Source organism: Caretta caretta, chromosome 3 (genome assembly GCF_965140235.1).
Source record: "Caretta caretta isolate rCarCar2 chromosome 3, rCarCar1.hap1, whole genome shotgun sequence".
Lineage (NCBI taxonomy): Eukaryota > Metazoa > Chordata > Testudines > Cheloniidae > Caretta > Caretta caretta.
The window spans coordinates 190,846,559-190,867,221 of record NC_134208.1 but is presented as its reverse complement, the minus strand read 5'-3'; the positions used below and the strand labels follow the sequence as shown (position 1 = coordinate 190,867,221).

The 20,663-nt window shown below is 48.2% G+C and overlaps 1 long non-coding RNA gene across 1 annotated transcript; it reads left to right on the top strand.

The window, feature by feature from the left end:
- Positions 1-1,124: 1,124 nt before the first annotated feature.
- On the top strand, positions 1,125-8,526 carry LOC142071646 (uncharacterized). The gene is made up of 2 exons (XR_012667849.1): positions 1,125-1,995; positions 6,683-8,526. It is a non-coding gene; the product is annotated as an uncharacterized LOC142071646 (long non-coding RNA).
- The last annotated feature ends 12,137 nt before the right edge of the window (positions 8,527-20,663 follow it).

Genomic DNA, 20,663 nt, shown 5'->3' with positions numbered 1-20,663 from the left:
CCCACAGCGCCTCCCACCTATCAGTGGCCCTGCCAATCAACTCCTCCCCCTCCCTCCCAGTGCCTCCCACCTGCCACAATCAGCTGTTCTGCGGAGTGCAGGAGGCGCTATGGGGAGGGGGCGGAAATGGGTGGGAAGAGGTAGCGGGAAGAGGCAGGGTGGAGGCTTGAGGGAAGGGGTGGAGTGGGGTTGGAGCCTGGGGTAGAGTGGGGGTTGAACATCCATGGGGCAAGGAGGAATCCGGTACCTGCGCACAGTGGTACCCTACTGGCAGGGCTGTCCTTAGGCATACACAATATAAGCAGTGTAGGGCACCCAAAAATTTGGGGGACCCCTGGGTCTTAGTGTCCACCCTCCTGCCTCTTCCTATCCCTGTTCTGACCCTTCCTGCAGGCTCCCACAGCTAGCTGCTGCAGCCTGATTACTCTTACTCTGGAGGGGATCTAGTAACTTAAAAGTGAAAAAGCTTTCAAGGCTGCCAGACCTATTAGCACAACATTGAAACTGTTAAAGAGACATTCAAGTGGTAATGAATCCATTTAACAGGCATTTGCCAACCCCCAGGTATATACTGTCAGTTTCTGAATTTACTGACAAAAACAGTTGTGCATTCCTGTAATATTCATTCAGAACATGAATGCATCAGATGAAGTGAGCTGTAGCTCATGAAAGCTTATGCTCAATAAATTTGTTAGTCTCTAAGGTGCCACAAGTACTCCTTTTCTTTTTGCGAATACAGACTAACACGGCTGCTACTCTGAAACCACTCAGAACATGTTAGTCTACAGGACCTTAGTTTAAAATTTGCTTTAAAAATATTTCATTAACGTCTTACTGAAGATGATAAAATCACATCTCTAAAAAATCCTTGGAAAGGGCCCTTAAAGAGACCATACCCCTTTCCTGCCAGATAGCTGGACAAATGAGTTTTCCTTTCTTTATTTCTGACTATTTGATTAACTAGTTTTAAGAGAATCCTCTAGCTAAATCAGTACCTTAGTAAGATATAAAATCCTTTGTTATGCCTAAAATCTTTGGAAACATATTTTTTAAAGTTAGTGAAATTTCATAAACATGTCTATTGTTAAGTAAATTAGTGTTCCCTTTTTTTAAAAGCAATTGTTGGGAACACTGGGGCATGGCCACTAGGTAACTTGAGGGGATGGAAGACCACGAGTGTCGATGAAGCCCCCTCGCACTAGGCCCCGGTGTCCTTGGCCCCCCTCCTGCCTGGAGGCACTCGCAGCAGCTCTGCGTGCTAGGCCCAAGTGTCCTTGGCCCCCCCCCGCCTGGAGGCACACACAGCAGTTATGCTGAGAATCTGCAACAGTATGTTGCAGAGTCAGACTGCCTGAAACTAAGCAAGGCCAAACAGGGGAGATATGGAAGAACAATGCTGAATAAAGCAGCTTTATGTATAGTTTAACAAATGATACAGAGAATCAGGGAACTAGCTGGGAACTGGATTGGCTGGCTATATGGATACTTGGAGGAGCTTGCTATTGGATAAGTATGCTGGGAAAAAGGATGTATAAAAGCCTGTGTAACTTCCTGCTCTGTTGTACAGGATTTGAGATTCAAATCTCCCTGTACCTTTTTGAAGCTTCAAATAAACTTTTCTGCTTCTCCACACCGTTGTGATTATTGGGTGTAGCACACCGGGTAATGAACCAACTCAAGCTGTTGTTCAGCCTCTCGGCACTGGGTGCCGGCAACAGCTTTTGGCGTCCCTGGGTGGGCTCGAGGCTGCAATTTAGCCTTGCACGGACCCCTCCTGGAGGTCGAGGATTGCGGCGAGAACCGACGCCCAGCGCGCACCGGTGAGCTCATCGGGGGCCTCGGAGGAGACGCGATTTGATCGACCCCAGAGGGCACAACGGTGCAACGCACTCATATAGTGGAGAAGCTGTTGTGGACGGCGGTGAAGAACCGGTCCCTTAGACGTGGGGGAGGAGCAGCTGCAGGCCACGGTGAAGAACCGGTCCCTTGGATAAGGTAGGAACCTTTTAAAATCCAGATTATATGCTCTGTTGGAACCTGGGGACGCCCAGAGTTACCCTGTAGGTATGGGACAGGGACAGAGCTCAGAGGTTAGGGCATGGTGTACGCCCCTAGAGTGCATTCTAGCAAACTGGAAGGTATTTGGTGCGGATCCAATGACTAAGAGCCAATTAAAACGATTCTGTACAGTTGACTGGCCTCAATATCAACTAGAGGACCAGGAGTGGTGGCCACCAGGAGGGTCAATTAATTACAACACGATCCTTCAGTTACTCCTGTTCTGTCAGAGAACAAGGAAATGGAATGAACATATGTATGCACATTTGTTTCTGACTTTATGTACTCGACCAGATATTTTACAGCGCTGTAATCTGACTCCAACTGGTTTGGTAGCAGCTAATGTTAGTCCCCAGACCCCCACCCCCACTGTAATGGCAGAGCTGGTGTCCCCTTCGGCCCCTACACCCACACCTTGTAAGCCCCCAATGGTTGGCCTATACCCCTTAATCACCGAAACTAAAGTCGCCTGGTCTGGATCAGACAGGCGTCCTGCCACAACTATGCAGGTTTATACTCATGTGCCCTTTAATCCTGTGGATTTGGCTGCTTTCAAAGCACAGGCAGGAGAGTTTTCCTCCAACCCAAGCAGGTTTATATCAGTCTTTGAGGGGTGCCTCAGTAGTCACAAGCCGGACTGGGATGATTGTAACGTCCTCCTGCGAACCCTATTGTCTGAGGTTGAAAGACAACAGGTTGTGTCCAAGGCAAGGGAGGAGGCGTAGAGACGGTACGACCGGGATCATATTAATGCACAAGTCCCCAGCAGACCCCAGGTGGGATCCAAATGATCATGGGGATATGACCCGCCTTACCTCCTATAAGGAGTTGCTTTTGCATGGACTCTGTCACTCGGCTGTCCGACATAATAATTGGGCAAAGCCATATGAAGTAATGCAGGATTTAAAAGAAAGCCCAGGGGCCTTTCTACAGCGTATTCGGGACACCATTCGACAGAACACTAATGCAGACCCCGATGATCAGGCAACTGAGTCAATTATTAAGGGAATTTTTACGAGCAGAGCAGCCCCTGATATTAAGAGAAAGTTACAAAAAAAGGAGGATTTAATGGGTATGACCATGGTATAAATTTTAGAGACTGCAAACCGAGCTTATAGTCTGAGAGAGACAGAGAAGGAGAGAAAGCAAGTGAGATTGATGGTAACAGCGGTACAGGCCGGCACTAAGAGAAGTGGCCGGGGAGGAAGGGGCCGTGGACGCGACCATCCGGGCCTGCAGGAGAGACGACTGGGTCGCAACCAGTGTGCCCTGTGTCAACAGGAGGGACACTGGAAAAATGAGTGCCCAAAGAGGAAAGAAAAGGGAGGTGCCCCTATGATGGCGATGGTGGAGCAGGAATAGGGGTGTCAGGGGAGACGGACCACCCTACCCCCGGAACCCCGAGTAAAGATGCGGGTGGGAAGCTCAGAAATAGATTTTTTAGTGGACTCTGGAGCGGCCCGAACTGCCGTAAATCAGCCTCTTCAGTTGCCAGTAGCAGATTCCCTTACTGTGGTGGGAGCCACAGGCAGGGACACCAAGTGCCCAGTGTATGCCCCAGCGGAATGTGCTTTGGGAGACAGGACTATATCCCACAAGCTGGTATACCTCCCTGAGTGTCCAACACCTCTGCTGGGACGGGATCTACTTTGTCGCCTCGGTGCCACACTGCATTTTACTGAGGACGAAATAACCCTTACCTTACCCCCTGAGAATGCCTGGATCATGACCCTTGCAGTTGAGCCCTCAGCCATGCAAGCCCCAGAATGGAGTCCGTGGGAAGACCAGGTGTACCCCCTCGTGTGGGCATCAGGGATTCCAGGAAAGGCCACCCACCAGACCCCTATTACTATTCAGCTCATACCAGGGAAAGGCCCAGTGCAAGTAAAACAGTATCCAATCAAGAGGGAAGCCAGAGAAGGTTTACAGGAAACTATAGATCGATTCCTAATGTATGGTATTCTCCGGGAATGTCAGTCAGCCTGGAACACTCCCATTCTACCCGTACAGAAGCCTGATGGCACGTATCGGCTGGTACAGGACCTAAGGGCAGTCAATGAACGGGTTAAGACTCTGCACCCTCTTGTCCCTAACCCGTACACCTTATTGGCTTCTATAGGGGGACAGTATACCCATTTTTCAGTCCTTGATCTGAAAGATGCTTTCTTTACCATCCCAGTTGCCACCCCATCACAGGAGATCTTCTCCTTCGAGTGGGAGGACCGAAAAAGGGTTAAAAAGCAACTTTGCTGGACAGTGTTGGCCCAGGGATTTAAAAACTCTCCCACCCTTTTTGGCCAGGCTCTGGCCAGGGACCTACAGGAGTGGGATAATGAGGAGGCTCTCCTTCTGCAGTATGTAGATGATTTGTTAATTGCCACTGTGGGCCAAAAACCCTGCCTTAAAGCCACCGTGAGCCTCCTGAATTTTATTGGACTCCGGGGATATCGTGTAGCACGGAGTAAGGCTCAAATTGCCCTCCCAGAGGTACGGTACCTCGGGTTTCACATACGGCAAGGGGAGCGTCAGCTTTCAAGCGAAAGAAAGGAAGCTATCTGTCAAGTTCCTACCCCAAGTAACCGTAAGCGGCTCAGGGCATTTCTGGGTATGGAAGGCTTTTGCAGGATATGGATCCCAGAGTTTGGACTGTGGGCTAAACCCCTGTACGACTGTGTAAAAGGAGCGGATCATGACCCCTTCTATTGGACCCCAGAGGCTGACAGGGCATTTAAAATCCTGAAAAGAAAATTGATGGAAGCCCCAGCTCTGGACCTGCCGGATCTCTCTAAGCCGTTTCAGTTGTATGTACATGAACGAAGGGGGGTGGCCCTAGGAGTGCTTACACAGCTGTTATGAGCATGGAGACGTCCCGTGGCTTATTTTTCTAAGCAATTGGATCAGGTTGCAAAGGGTTGGCCAGCATGTTTACGGGCGGTCACAGCTACTGCCCTATTGCTTGAGGAAGCCGAGAAGCTAACATTGGGAGGGGTTATGCAAATCTATACTCCCCATATGGTCCGAGCCTTATTGGATGCAAAGGGAGGGCTTTGGCTCACCCAGGCTCGGATTGCTCGGTACCAGGCTAAGCTGTTAGAGAACTCTGAAGTCACCCTACAGCCTTGCCCCTCCCTTAACCCAGCCACTCTCTTGCCAGAAACAGAGGAACAGAAACATAACTGTTTAGAGATCATAGATGCCCAGTACTCCAGCCGTCCGGATTTAAAGGATGTACCTCTCCCAAATGCAGATTATGAGTGGTACACTGATGGTAGCAGTACTGTAATAGATGGGCAAAGGAGGGCAGGTTATGCTGTTGTGACCCTCCATGACACTGTGGAAGCTGAAGGTTTGCCTGCTGGGACCTCTGCCCAGCTTGCCGAACTAATAGCCCTGACCCGTGCACTTGAACTGTCAAAAGGAAAGCGGGTCAACATTTTTACTGATTCAAAGTATGCTTTTGGTGTGCTGCATGCTCATGCTGGCCTATGGAAGCAAAGGGGAATGCTGACAGCCCAAGGCTCCCCAGTCAAGTACGGGCCCCAAATCCTCCGGCTCCTAGAAGCCATACAACTCCCCTCGGAAGTGGCGGTGGTACACTGTAAAGCCCATCAAAGGGAGGATCAAGATGTGGCCAGAGGTAACACCCGGGCAGATAGAGAGGCTAAGCATGCTGCCACCCTGCCATCCCCTCAGGCTGAGAACGCCCATATGCATGCCCTTATCCCATCAGTAGGGGAGCTTCCAACCCCTCAGTACTCTGGGGAGGAGAGACAGCTAACTGACAAACTCGGTCTCCGGGACAAGGAGGGATGGCTCCATTCCCCAGAAGGGAAGGTCCTCTTACCAAAGGGCCTAATCCGGCCAGTGCTGCAGAAACTACATCAAACCACTCATGCTGGCAGGGAAACACTTATCCAGCTAATGGGAAAATACTTTATCACTTCCGGACTCCGACCCCTGGCTGCCCAGGTACAAGCGGACTGCTTAGTCTGCCAAAAGAAGAACCCCCGACCGGGACATCCTGTGCCACCAGCTGCCCTAGAACCCACTCCGGGCCCCAGACAAGTGTGGCAAATAGACTTTACTGAGTTTCCCCGGACCCAAGGGTTCAAATATCTCCTTGTTATAGTGGATCGGTTCAGCGGATGGCCAGAAGCCTTCCCATGCCGTAACTGCACTGCCAGGACAGTGGCCCTCAAGTTTGTTAAGGAGCTCATTCCTCGCTTTGGACTCCTCCTGTGGATGGAATCTGACAATGGGACACACTTCACGTCAAAAATCATTCAAAGCATCTCACATGCCTTACAGATCCCCTGGAAACTCCATACGCCCTGGAGACCGCAAGCCAGTGGTGTAGTGGAGCGTACCAATCAGACCCTTAAACGGCATCTCTCAAAAGTGTGCCAAGAAGCCTCACTGCGATGGCCTGATGCTTTGCCCCTTGTCCTACTCCGTATCCGCGTTCTCCCAAAGGGTAGATTAGGGCGTAGTCCTTTGAAATTATGTTTGGAAGGGCATGGCCCATGAATGGCACCCCGGTTCTGTCAGGGGAATGGGAGTTGGGTAATGGTTTTTTGTCACAGTATATGTGTTCCCTGTCTGCTGTTCTCTTGTCTCTTCACAGGTATACCAAGGATTCCCAGCCTCTCCCCTTGGACTCTCCCGTTCACTCCTTACAGCCCGGTGACTCTGTGCTTGTTCGCACCTGGAAAGACGAGCCTCTCCAGGAAAAGTGGAAAGGACCCTATACCGTCCTGCTGATCTCCCATACAGCGGCAAAGATCGAGGGACACAAGAACTGGATCCATCACTCTCGTCTGAAGGCAGTACCCACCCCCTCGTCAGCAGAACAGTGGACCGTCCAACCTGCTAACTCCTCATCTAGTGACGATCTCGGGCTAAAGCTACTGTTTAAAAGACACAAATAGCGGGCACCTTAATGCTAAAATGGGCCCACCCAGGTACTGGAGACCCTGGGTTGGGAAGACTCTGGTAATAATTAATTGGGTAACATTGTTATTCTCTGTATTGGTATTTCCAAACTGTGCATATCGGGAGCATAACTCCTTTGTTTTGCTTGCGCACCATGTTGCTAATTTAACAAACCAGACTGATTGCTGGGTATGTGCTCCAACTCCACTGTCCCCCAAAACGGGAATGCCCCTTGACATGCTGCCCTTGACCCTAGCAGAATTAGCCACCACCAAAGAGCAGGAAAAAACAGACTCACCGCTCTGGAACAAGACCTCTTTACAGCAAGCCACCTATCAGGACCAGGAGTATTCAGTTGCAGTACTCACTGAGGGAGTGTTATGTTTTACCTAAAACCAATCTGATCACTATGGGCATCCTGTGGAAAAGAGCTCCTGTGTTATTACACAGTGGGCTGATGGGTATTAAATAAAGACCAACAGGGAAGGCCAACAGTGTGGGTGTAATGGTTCCTCCCCTTTTAGGGAAACACTTACAAATAATCTTACCACAAAAAAAGGGGTTTGGAAATGTAACTTGCCGTCAAGTTAACATCTCCAATGTAGCAAGCCCAAGTGAGAAAACTCAGAGCCAAGGCTGTTGAGTGTTCTCAAAGGGGGGAGTTGTTGGGAACACTGGGGCATGGCCACTAGGTAACTCGAGGGGATGGAAGACCACGAGTGTCGATGAAGCCCCCTCGCACTAGGCCCCGGTGTCCTTGGCCCCCCTCCTGCCTGGAGGCACTCGCAGCAGCTCTTCGTGCTAGGCCCAAGTGTCCTTGGCCCCCCCGCCTGGAGGCACACACAGCAGTTATGCTGAGAATCTGCAACAGTATGTTGCAGAGTCAGACTGCCTGAAACTAAGCAAGGCCAAACAGGGGAGATATGGAAGAACAATGCTGAATAAAGCAGCTTTATGTATAGTTTAACAAATGATACAGAGAATCAGGGAACTAGCTGGGAACTGGATTGGCTGGCTATATGGATACTTGGAGGAGCTTGCTATTGGATAAGTATGCTGGGAAAAAGGATGTATAAAAGCCTGTGTAACTTCCTGCTCTGTTGTACAGGATTTGAGATTCAAATCTCCCTGTACCTTTTTGAAGCTTCAGATAAACTTTTCTGCTTCTCCACACCGTTGTGATTATTGGGTGTAGCACACCGGGTAACGAACCAACTCAAGCTGTTGTTCAGCCTCTCGGCACTGGGTGCCGGCAACACAATGAACATTGTTATGAACACACTAAACCTCTGTGACTGATTAATTTAAAAGAATGTCTTTGTTTCAGTGAGTTAAATATGTAGTAATCTGGGATGATCACTTTATGAAAGTTTAAGAGCACATTTAAAATATAAAATCAGCTTAGAAATACTGATTAAGAAAATGTAAAACAGTGAAGAGCTGCATCATGCATTCCATAATATTTAATGTTGTATTCAGCAAGACAGCCCTTACTACAAAGTTTTTGCAAATAAATCTCTGACAAACTTCAGAAAACCTGTGACTGACATTTTTTATTCCCAAGTTTAATGCTTTTAATTAGGTACCTTCTGCATGTCCACTCTTCACCTTCTGGCATGCAGTGGAAAACATGCTCCATTTTCTTTAGAAAGAAATTGCAGAAGAGTGTTTTTTTTCAAATGTCATTTGCTTCATTTGGGTTCAGGGATTTGGCTGGAAGGGGTGAGCAGGGTGCGGGAGGGAAAAGAGGAGGGAGACCGTGGGGAGAGGCCGGGGCCTGGGCAGAGGGGGGCAGAGCAGGAGTGGAGCATGGGCGGAGCCACAGGTGGGCTGGGAAGTTAGCCTCCCCAAGCAGCAGCTTCACCCACCGCCCATGACAGCAGGGGAGAGTGGGTCGGCTCCTGCACACCCAGAGCGCACTGCAGCCTCCTTAGGCAGGGGCCATATTCACAGAGCCGAATGCGTCAGCACTGTGCATTCTGCATGAGGGAGAGGGTACGGGGCTCTCTGTGGGGAACTGTGACTCTCCGCCACCGTGAGGCAGGCTGGGCGGCTCAGTATCCTTCGCTGCCTAGTCCCTCCTGCCCCCAGGCTGCAAGCCTGGGCAGCCATCGGGCATAGGGGCACCAGTCTAATAATACTGCGTAGCGCCCCATAAATCCTAAGGACGGCCCTGCCTCCTGGAAACAGAACCGTTAGGCTCCCAGTCAGCCCTTTGTGTCAGAATCCCTAAGAGTCTTTCTGTCAGAATCTGTCAACCTCCTTCCAAAATGGCTGCTGTGTGTCAGTCTCTTCTGGCCCCTCCTCTGCTGCCATTCACAAAGCTCAAAGAAAACCCAGAGGAAGAATTGCCTTGAAAGAGTAAACCCTTTCAAAGCTTACACATACATGGGACTTTGTGAAGGCTGAAATCATGAGTCTACAACCCATTTTTGAGAACCACTAAAGATAATGTTGATCATTAGGGATTATTATTATTATGTGTTTGTTAAGCACTCATAGTGGGCCCAATTCTTATTTATTTATTGTGTTCCCGTAGCACCCACGATTTGCTAGGCACTGCTCACACACACAGGAAGACATGGCCTCTGTCCCAAAGAGCACGTGAGCATGTGCTCAACTTTACACATTGAGTTCAATGGGACTTGTCTCATGCATAAAGCTAAGTATATGCTTAAATGTTTGTGGAATCAGGGCCTAAGAACATAAGCAACATAACAAGGGGTAAAGGAAAAGGATCCACACAAAATAAGTACAATTTTTATAAAGTTTATACTTTTAAAAATATCTGTTATAGCTGTGGTTTTTCAACAGTGATTTTGGGTGCAGCAGTTTTGGGGTGCCCAACTAGAGATATCTTAAAGTAGCCGGATTTTTTCAAAAGGTAGGCACTCAGCACATTTCTCAAGCTGGTCACCCCAAAATTGAGATCCCCTGACTCACTAATCACTGTTGAAAGACTTGTCCTTTAATTTTAAAAATTAAATTAATACATATTAGCTGAACCCAGGATGCCAACATTCTCTCCATTATTACTTGGCCTGTTTCTTGCAGGCATCACAGAAAAACGGGGTCTGGAGGAAGAAAATGAAGAAGCATAGAATAGTGCCTTACAGCTCAGTTTCAGGAGGGCATTCCATGCATATGGGGTAGTGAAGAAGAAGGCGGCGTGGGACGTTTGTGTGATGCTGATAAATGCGAGGACAAGGCTGGCACCAATGGCAGAGCTGAGGAGGCTGGGGTGATATGATAAGAGACAACTGTGGATAAGTAGGGAGGGGTGAGGTTGTGATGGGCCTTGAAGCTGAGGACAAGAAGCTTGTAATTGATGTGGTGAAACGGGTAAGCGGCAGGAGGGATTTAAAAGAATAGGGTGAAATAATCAGAGCAATGGGCAAAGGGACTGAAGGCAGGGCCAGAGAGAAATCCCTAATGACCTCCAAACACATGTGTAAACCGACCATCTTCTAAAAAGAGTCTGAAACCATCCATTCCACCGATGAACTGAGGCCTATGTGACTCCCCAAAAGTCATTCTTTTCATTGGCACTCTTGCCTACTGGCAGCATTTCTGACACAAATGCTCTCATGGGCAGAGAAGAGACTTGTCCAATATGACAACAGCAAGCAGACCTACCACAAGCCAAAGCAATAAATAACAGCTTGTTTGCAGAGTGAACTTTTCCTATGCCTCTTGGAGTGTAGAAGCCCACCAGAACAGCTGTCTTACATGGGCCAGGGGACTGGAAGGCAGGGCTTGAAGCCAAATATTCAGGTATTCTAATTCAAGCTGTATTGCTGCCTTGGGCAAGTCACAGGCAGTCAGTTTTTCAGAAACATTTACTAAGTTTGGCTACTTCCATTTTTGGGGTGTCCATCTTGAGCCACCAAACAGTCAAGTTTTCAAAAGAGTTCAGCAGCACCCAGTAGCTCCAATCTAGACACCTAAATAAGTCTCCGTGGTTCTGTTGGTTGCTGGCAATGTCGAAAATTTGGCCACTTCATTTAGGTGGTAAGATGTGAACTGAGCTGTTTGGAAAATACAGCTCCCAATTGTGGATACTCCGAACTTTGGAAAAAGGGCTCCCCAGGCCTAATTTTCATGGGTGCTGGGGGTCTGCAGCTTGCTAGAAATCTTGAACACTCCTGAAAATCAGAGACAAAGCATCCCAAATTGGAAACCTGAAAACTGAGGCACACAAAATTAGTGAATGTATCTGAAAACGTTGCCCTTTATGTCTGTCTGTTTTTCCAGGGATGTTGTGGAAATTAATTAATGTAAAATTTTCAGAAGCACCAAACTGATTTAGATGCCTAGGTCCCATTTTGAAAAGTGAATTGAAGGAAGTTAAGTGCCTAAATACCTTTAAAAATCTTGGCTGAAGGCACTTAGGAACCTAAGTCTTATTGAAAGTCAGTGGAATTTAGGCTCCTAACTTATTCCCAGATTACTTTTGAAAATGGGAATTAGGCTACTAAGTAATGTAGATGCTTTTGAAAATGTTACCCAGTGTTTGTTCAATACTTTGAAAATGTACAGAGTGAAATATAGTCTATGTACTATTGTGAATTTGCAAAAACAAGCACTGGAATTGAGAGGAGTTTTTTTTTTTTTTTTAGATAATCTTCCTCAGTTCAGGACTTGAGCAGCAGCTTTTAAGCGCAACCTCACACGATGCACTAGCAGTAGGAAAAGAGCGTTGAAGCAAGATAGGTGAATAGCCTGGGACCTCTCCAGACTCAGAGTGGAGTTTGCAGGAGCCATATTGAGAGGAAAGAGAGCACTGCTATAGCAGCCACAACAAACTCTGGCTGCAACAAACCCCCGACCTGGGGAAAACCAGCCCTGCTATCAGGAGGAGAGCAGCAGTCACACTGGGTCCCAGCCTGAGAGGAACATGTCAGCTAGCATTGCAGACCTGAGAGATGACCTTTCACCATCCTCGCTAACGCTAAGAGGAGCTGACCAGGAGATCTGCACCTGCCTAGTTTCAGAGAAGAAAAGCTGCAGCCATCCTCCAGCCCAGAGCAGCAACACATGCCTGTTCCTGAAGGCTCCACCAGCCAAATTATTGTGTTCCAGAAGGGCCAGTATCCTGGTGGGTGACCAGACTCATCGACTCATCCGCCCTGATCTGGATAAGTGTAAGCAGTCCCAGAGGCACACCTCTGCAACTCCTTTCTGAGCTAGAACAGGGTATTAGATAGACTCTTGGACAACATGTGTGCAGACTGTGGGCTTGAGACTCCACTGTCTTTTGTCTTGTGTAGTCACCAACAGTGTTACAAGGTAACTGTAAAACGCTACCACACGGGAATGGCTGTACACTCATTCTGCACAGGTGTAAATGATTAGGTGAGGTGCAAGGCAGTGATGAATTGAGCCTTATGTACTCTATGGGTCAGATTCGTGGCTGTTGTAAATCAGCCTAGTTCCTTTGATGGCAATGAAGAAGCTGAGACTCCAACTTCATATTTCTGCTACCACACCTCCGTTATGAAGATCCATTGCAGGCAGCAGTTTTGGCTTCCTAAGCTCTGTTGTAGGCCGTTCTTGTCACATGCCTAGGGGTCTATGATCTCTGTTTTTTCTGCTAATTTATCTCCTGGAGCTTTCTACAAATAACAGCAAAAGATCTCCAGGTCCCTCTGCTTCTGTTGAGGATGGAAGTAGAGGGGGGCAAGGGTGTCTAAAAAATACGTAATTTTCTTCTCACTTCATTGTTCCCTCTCCATCTGAAATGACAGGTGTGCTGAGCAGGAATGGTGTGTGAATCGATTTGGAGGCAATCAGTGACACAGCAGCTGGCCAGAGCCGAACACCAAGTCATCGATCGGCTCCAAATCAATTTGCACACCGCTCCTGCTCACGTTACCTGCCATTTCACACAAAGAGGGAACAGTGAAGTGAGAAGAAAATTGCACAAAAGTACACTGGGACCTTTCTAAATAATCTGAGAGGTCACTTACTAGCCACCCTTTCCTTATTGTCTGTGTGTCTATACTATAGATGAAAGTATGTGACGGGGCTATATTGCTATACCTTGTTCCATGGCTTAGATGCTATTGAAAGGGAACATAAGACACTGGGAGAAACAACTGATGACTGGCAGATAGCCTGGATAAGACACACTGGGCCAGATTCTCTGTTGCCTTGCACCTTCTGTATTAGCTATTTACACTAGTGCAAAGTGGGTGTAAATCTGCCATTCTCAGCTGCTCAGGTGTAAACAACGACCCAAGGTGACAGACAGTGGAGAATCGGGCCCTTTAGTTTCTGAACACACTTATCTGTGAACTGGTTTTTATATGTTTTAATAATACAGATGTTGTGCATGCCTAGAAGGCCTTCCATCTGCAGATGTCAATGCGCTTTATAAGCATCCATGAATTAAGACTCTTAGCACTCATGTCAGGTAGAGGGGTATTATTACCCTCAGCAACAAGATGTGTGCCAAGCATAATTGCTTAGTCACTTTGGTTTGATGGTGCTCTCCTTTCCCCCTTTCTTTGACTGTATCTTCACATCTAATTTGGACTGTAGACTTTTTTGGGCATGGACCTTGGCCCCAATTCATTCCCTGTTCCAGTGGAGGGGCCAAAGGAGGCAGCTTGTGCTCCCCTATCCTGAGGCTGCCATTGGCCATTCTGGCCCAGGGGCAGGTCAGATTGCCATGAAGGAGACCCTAACCTGTGCCCTGGTTGTCATGGCTCTATGGGCCTTGCAGCAGCTAATGAATACCTGAGGCATAGGAACACCCAGGCACGCACTGAATGTCCCCCTTCCCAGAGGCTCTTGCATTGGGGCACAGAAGCATCATACACTGGGGTTATTTCTGGGGAGAAGCTTAGCCAGTGCAAAATGATCATAAGGTAGCGATGAATTGGGCCCCCTATCTTCATACATGTCTGCATAGCACAAAAGTGCCAATGCACAGCAATGTCTGTAAACTGCCATGGACAATAATATGAATAATAATTTTACGGATTAGGAAAGTGAGGCGCTGCACAATTGAGTAAATTGCCCAAAGTCATATTGCAAGTCAATGCCGTATCTTAACTCATCACTTAACCATGTTTAATCACTAGATCATGCTGTCTCTCCTCTTAATAACAAAATAAAACAGTGTAGATAGCATACAGCTAAATGCATTTGAAAGATGCAGTGGAAGCTAGGATAGGGGCTCTGTATTTGTTCTGCTGCAGTTCAGGACATGGTGAGTGCCTAAATAGAGCAGAGAGCTGCATTCCTTGCATTGCTTTTGGGGTTAGCAACTGAACTAGGGAAAATGAACAACTCTGAACACAGGTCCTCTCAGGTTCAGTAGAAGAAAAACTAGTTTTCGACTACTTTATTATTTACTAATTATTAATGCAAGGATTGACTATGTGCTTATCTGTTTACAGGGGGTTGGATTGCAGATAGTCCTAAAACAGAAGGAAGGAAGGAGGGAAGGATTCTCCACTTCACCCTTTGAACAGGACTCCTGCATCACTTAGACTGTAAACTCTTCGAGGCAGGGACCATCTTTGTTTTGAGCACCTAGCACAATGGGGACCTGGTCCATGCCTAAGGCTCCTAATTCATAATAATTAATAACAGCTCTGGGGCTCAAGAGAGCGCAGGGTCTGCATGTCAGATGCTCCCCCCCGAGAGAAAGTGGACAAATGGAACCATGCAGATGGTTAGCTGGCTCCACCTTAGAGTGGGATCTTGCAAATTATTACACCCCGTCCATACAATAGGGAGGGACGTGTGTGTCTGTGAGGCACAGTGCCTCTGGTGTTCTCCCCAAGGTGGTGCACTTTTATCTCATACCGTGGGCTCTGCATACAAGCACAAAGTAGCCAAGTAGTTGCAATTTAGTCTACATATTTTTTTGTGTACTTTATCAACCTTCACATGTGCTGGAGGCTTTGCACTTGTACACTGGGCATGCACTAAAAGGTTCCCATGTCTGGGATTTTAAAATACATTTCAGTCCTTCTTTAAAGGGACATAACAGGTCATTTCAAATTTGTGGCTATCAAAAATAATTGCAGAAGTCAAAATGTTGTCATTCCTCCAGGAATATTAAAAACACATAGGCCATTGCTGGTGAGGGTGGTAAAAGGGCTGGCTGATGGAGTGCTTTACCCATCTGACACGTGCTGATGCTTTTCATCCATCACCTGTTAATCTCAGACCTGTGGATCTTGCCTACCCAGACTGGATTTTAGCGGTTACTCTGAAAGTAGACTCCCCTTTTGAGGAGTATATAGGAGGGGAACTTGATTGCTCAAAGGATTGCTGATGGGCTATTGAGCTTTCAGAACCAGTCTTAGTATTTTGTGTGGGCCTGCACAATAATTTTTCCAACATAAGTGTTTCCTGCCTACTGTGATCACATCACTATGTATAGGGCTGGCCTGGAGAACCTGGAGAGGGTTAGCGAGATGATTCTTTGGGTTGTAAAAAATGTAACCGACTCACCGTAGACATGAAAATGTGTATACGTTTGTGTATCTCTTTAAATGAACTTCTCAGCATGCACGCAGCCTAGAGTTGCCAACTTTCTAATAGCAGAAAACCAAACACCCTTGCCCCGCCCCCTGTCCTGCCCCTTCTCTGAGGCCCCATCCCTCACTCACTCCATCCATCCTCCCATCCTCGCTCCCTTGCTCACTGTCCCCCACCCTTGCTCACTAACTCATTTTCACTGGGCTGGGGCAGGGGGCTGGGGTGTGGGAGGGGGTGAAGGCTCCGGCTTGGGGTGTGGGCTCTGGGGATAAGGGGTTTTGGGTGCAGGAGGGGGGGCTCCACATTGGGGCCAAGGGGGGTCAGAGTGTGGGAGGGGGCTCTAGGCTGGTGCAGGAGATTGGGATGTGGGAGGGATTATAGGCTGTGGGCCAGGGGTGTGGGTTCTGGGGTGGGGCCAGAAATGAGGGGTGCAGCGTGCAGGAGGGGGCTTCAGGAAGGGGCATGGGGCTGGGGTATGGGAGGGTGGTGGGTTGTGGGCTCTGGGAAGGAGTTTGGGTGCGGGAGGGATTGTGAGCTGGGGATTGGGGAGCGGAAGAAGGTTTGGGGTGGGTAGTGCTGACCTCAGGCAGCTCCCAGGAAGCAGCCAGCATGTTTGGCTCTTAGGTGGAGGCATAGCCAGGATACTCTGTACGCTCCCCCCCGCTCCAGCAGGTGCCACCCCCGCAGCTCCCATTGGCTGCAGTTCCCGGCCAATGGGAGCTGCGGTGGCAGCACTTGAGGTAGGGGCAGCGTGCAGAGCCCCTGTGGCCTCCCCTCTGCCTGGGAGCTGGACATGCTGGCCGCTTCCTAGGAGCCACATGGAGCTGGCCAGGGAGCCTGCCTGCCTCCCTGTGCTGCCAACCGGACTTTTAACGGCCCGGTCAGCGGTGCTGACTGGAGCCACCAGTGTCTCTTTTCGACCTGGTGTTTCAGTCAAAAACCAGACACCTGGCAACTCTAAGACAGCCTCCTGTTGTGGAACTGGAGCCCAGCTGCCTGTGCTGCAGTCCCACAGAGTTACAAATGTTCTTTAAAAAGGCTTGAAAGGGACAGTTGTCTGATAAATTGGTGGTTGGGGGGACACTAGGCTCCTAGCTGGTGACCTATTATGTGCATTCTGATGATTTCTACCCCTCTTTATTTTTTCATTCATAGGGTTTCTATGACACTCTTCCCCATAATATCTGAGCACCTCACAAATATTGATGAGTTTAGCTCGGCAACCCCCAGGTGAGGTGGGGAAGTATTATAATACCCATTGTGTAGATGGGAATCTGAGACAGAGAGAGCAATTAAGAGCCTTCTCCTGCTCTCGTGAAATCAAGTGTCAAAATTCCCACTGGCTTCTAAAGAACTGGCCTGAAGTTACACAGGAAATCAGTGGCGGAGGCAGGAAAAGAACTAGCTCTATCTCTGGGTTCTTACATTGGCACCCCTCACGGTAGTAGCGGAGTACCTCGCAAGAGCAAGAACAGGCTCTCTCTCTCTTTTATGTCCTTGCTGGCAACATCATGTTGTTAAGGTTTGTTTAATGGATTTGGGAGACCTGGGTTCTCTTCCCCGCTCTGCCACTGGCCTGCTGGATGACCTTGGACACATTACTTCCCTTCTCTGTGCCTCAGTTCCCCATCTATAAAACAGGGAGAAGGATATTGACCTCCTTTCTAAAGCACTTTGATGAGAAGTGCTATAGTGATATACAGGAGCTAGGTATTATTCTTAATGCTTTTGGAATGTGCAAGTGTTGGTGTCAAGAAGGGTACTACTCTTAGGCTAACAGGTGAGACTTGCATTTAGCTTGGAAAGTGGGGAGATTAATGGTAATTTTTGTTCTATTTGGTAGTAATTTCCATTGTCTTGCTCCAGCAACAGGGAAGCTAAGGTAGAAATCTTACTGTCTTGACAAAGGTCACTGAGGGAGTTGGGGTTAGAACCAGGATTAGGAGTCCCTTGTTTTTAGTTCTGTATCCTATCCACTAGACTACACTGACTCTAATGATAGTGAGCTGTGCTTCCTAGTGACTGAGCTCACACTGACTGCTGGGCATTGGAACCAAGCCAACTGGCTGGGAGGGAGTTTACTTGGCCATGGAGCTATCAGCGGTAGTCTTAATGGCTGTGAACTGATCTGGTTCTTGGATCCTCCTCAGAAATGAGGGACATTTTCATAGACTCCAAAAGCCATGCTTGGGCCTGGGCATCTGTTAGGAGTCAATTGTAATCTTTAGGCAAACCAGGATCAGATTTTCAACCCTCGTGATGCCAGTGTATGTTTTCAAGGCTGGCTTTGTGAGGAAAAAGGCAACCGATGTACCTTTTTAGAATTAAAGCTTTACACTCCCAGGCTCCTTCTGAATTAAGGGGTAGAATTATTGAGGGGTGAATTATGGGTTTCATGAGGCTCAAAGGCTGGTTTTAACAAGGTGCTAAGAACTGACACTTGTTACCTCTGACACTGTGCAGTGTCCAAGCCACAAAACCATCCCCACACTTGGCTCTTTGTGGTAGTTCAAGCAGAGGATACGGTCTTTAACAGGGAAAAGCTATTAGATGAGTTCTGTCTGGGTCAGCATTGAACTGTATTGGTTGGATAACGTGGGGGAAGCTTGCACCGCTGCTGTCACTTTTGTACCTATGCCATGGATAAACAGAGGATTTCTTTTTCCAAGCCTTTCGTGAACACACACACACACACCAATACACACAGAAGAAGGAGGGGGGAAAAGAATATATGGTAAACTAAGAATGCTCAAATTCTGACTTTGGCCTCTAATTTCACCAGTTGGGAGCTGGTCCTTGAACATCTGTTGGGGACCTCTGCAAATCCTGGACTCTGTCATTATCTCCGCCCCCCAGGGCCTCACAGCTCAAATTGCCACATTTTGTTCTTCTTGATCAATTTGAGGCTGACACAAAATGGAAATGCAATGCCACTTGACCCAGACAACTGATAATGACTGGAAAAATTGCACATTCATGCCCGTAACCATACTTATGAAATGCAAGGAAATGCAACTTAACTTGCCACAATCCCAATTATTTATCACTCCAGCAATCTTGTTACATGGCATGGGAAACTGCACTGATAGCTTTAATATTCTTGCACATAACACATAAAGCCTTCTGTGCCCAAGTAATCTGTTAGGACGAATCCAGACCGATAATGGACTTCACACAGGGCCCCTATACAAATGTTCCCAGCGACAGCCCCCACCATATGCAGAACCCCAAGCAGTGAAGCTCCTGTGAGGTTTCCAGAGGAGAGGGACTCTGCTATGGTGGTGATGGGAATTTGGGCTTTGTTTGCTTTCTCCCTATGGAACTGGGCTTTGATTTGCTACAGCTATTGTTGCGCCCTAACCAACTCTGCTCGCCTTACTAATGGTTTATCTACACTGGGAAAGGAAGCATGGGAGTTTGTGAATTTGACTCCAAGTCCCAGATTTCTAGTAGATTCCAGTAGGTATCGCACAGTGGGCCGCAAGAAAACCTCCAGAGTATACTGAGTCTAGCCTCAGAATATTGCGCCATAGGATATCATCAGCCAGGAAAAAGCACAGAGATGTGACTCATGCGAGGGAAGTCAGCATAAACAAAAAGAACAGGTGTACTTGTGGCACCTTAGAGACTAACAAATTTATTTGAGCATAAGCTTTCGTGAGCTACAGCTCATTTCATCAGATGCTTATGCTCAAATAAATTTTTTAGTCTCTAAGGTGCCACAAGTACTCCTTTTCTTTTTGCAAATACAGACTAACACGGCTGCTACTCTGAAACCTAGCATAAACAAAGTGATGTGGCTGCAGTTTCCATATAGTTACAGCAGTATAATTCCTGCAGAAAAACTTATGTTGGAAATACTTTCCCCTGTAGATAAGCCTGCAGGCTGGCTCTGCTTCCGAGAGTATTTATTCCCTCTTTCCCCCATCCTGATGCTGTCCTTGTTGTTAGAGGAAAACTCCCCAAAGGTCAGAGTAGTATTTAAATGTCTGCTGCCCACCAAATAACCTAACCCCCCACTAACAGAGGTGTTTGGGGCTAGATCTTCAAAAGCTCAGAGCTCTGATTTTGCCACCTATGCAAGTTGATGCCTCAATGGGAGCACAGCTGTTTTGGAAACCTGTCTTTTAATGTGTCTGCTACTTTGTAGGTGTTTCTCTCCTGTGTCGCTTGAAGGATTTACCCCAATTCCTTCCCCCTCCCACTCACCGAGTTTCTGAGCCAGCCGCTAAGGATGCGGGGCTGGCTTGTTTCTTAAAGCAGGAGAGTTTTGCAGTCATCAGGTTCGGCGCCTGCAGTACTGGGATTTGTCCTCACGATGGCGCCAACTGCCTGCAGACGCCAAGCCAGCGACGCTGAAAAAGCGGCTGCTGGCCTCCTCCTTCTCCCGGTGAGGCGGTCAAGCCTCCCCCCGGGGAAGGCCTTAGCCATTGTCACGCGCCTTGCTCCATGCGCTCAGCCGAGCTGGGCCTGGGCGAGGCCAGAGGGGGGCTCAGAACGCAGATCAGCTCAGCCAGCTCCCCAAGCTGGGACAGCTACGGGGGGGGAAGAGAAGTGGGGCGAAGGGCGGGAGAAGTGTGGGGAGAAGGGAAGGGGGAGGAGAAATGGGGGAGGACAGGAGGCCGGAGAAGGGTGCCTGGGGTTGGACAGGATTGACCGGGCACTAGGAATTATTTTTTAGGATGTGTTTCCTACCAGTAGCAGCATACAACAGTGTTTACCCTTCGGTCCAAAGGAATCGAGAGCACAGGGTCTCTTAAGCAGAAATTATGTTAACCCATTTGTGCCCGGAGCCCATGATCTCCTGGGTCAGTTTGGACTTGGGGTGGGGGGGTGGAAATACTCTGCCTTCATCCCCCCCCACTCCCCCGTCCCAACCACATTTACATAGCACCTCTTCATCCCAAATACAAACCATAAGATCATCTCAATGCTTTTTTATTTATTTTAGACCCTACAACAAAGTTGCAGAGCCACCTCCTTGGTTTCCACCTTCCTCACCTCCCTTTGTTGGCTGCATGGGCTGAAGTCCCCTGGGTAGCAGCCCCAGCTTCTCATTCATCATCATAACAACCGTTTAGTGTAAAATTAACAACAACTTAACTACTGCAGCAATAAACATGGCCCTGCATTACTGCAGATTGATGAGGATTACTTAGTTACAATCAGCTGGT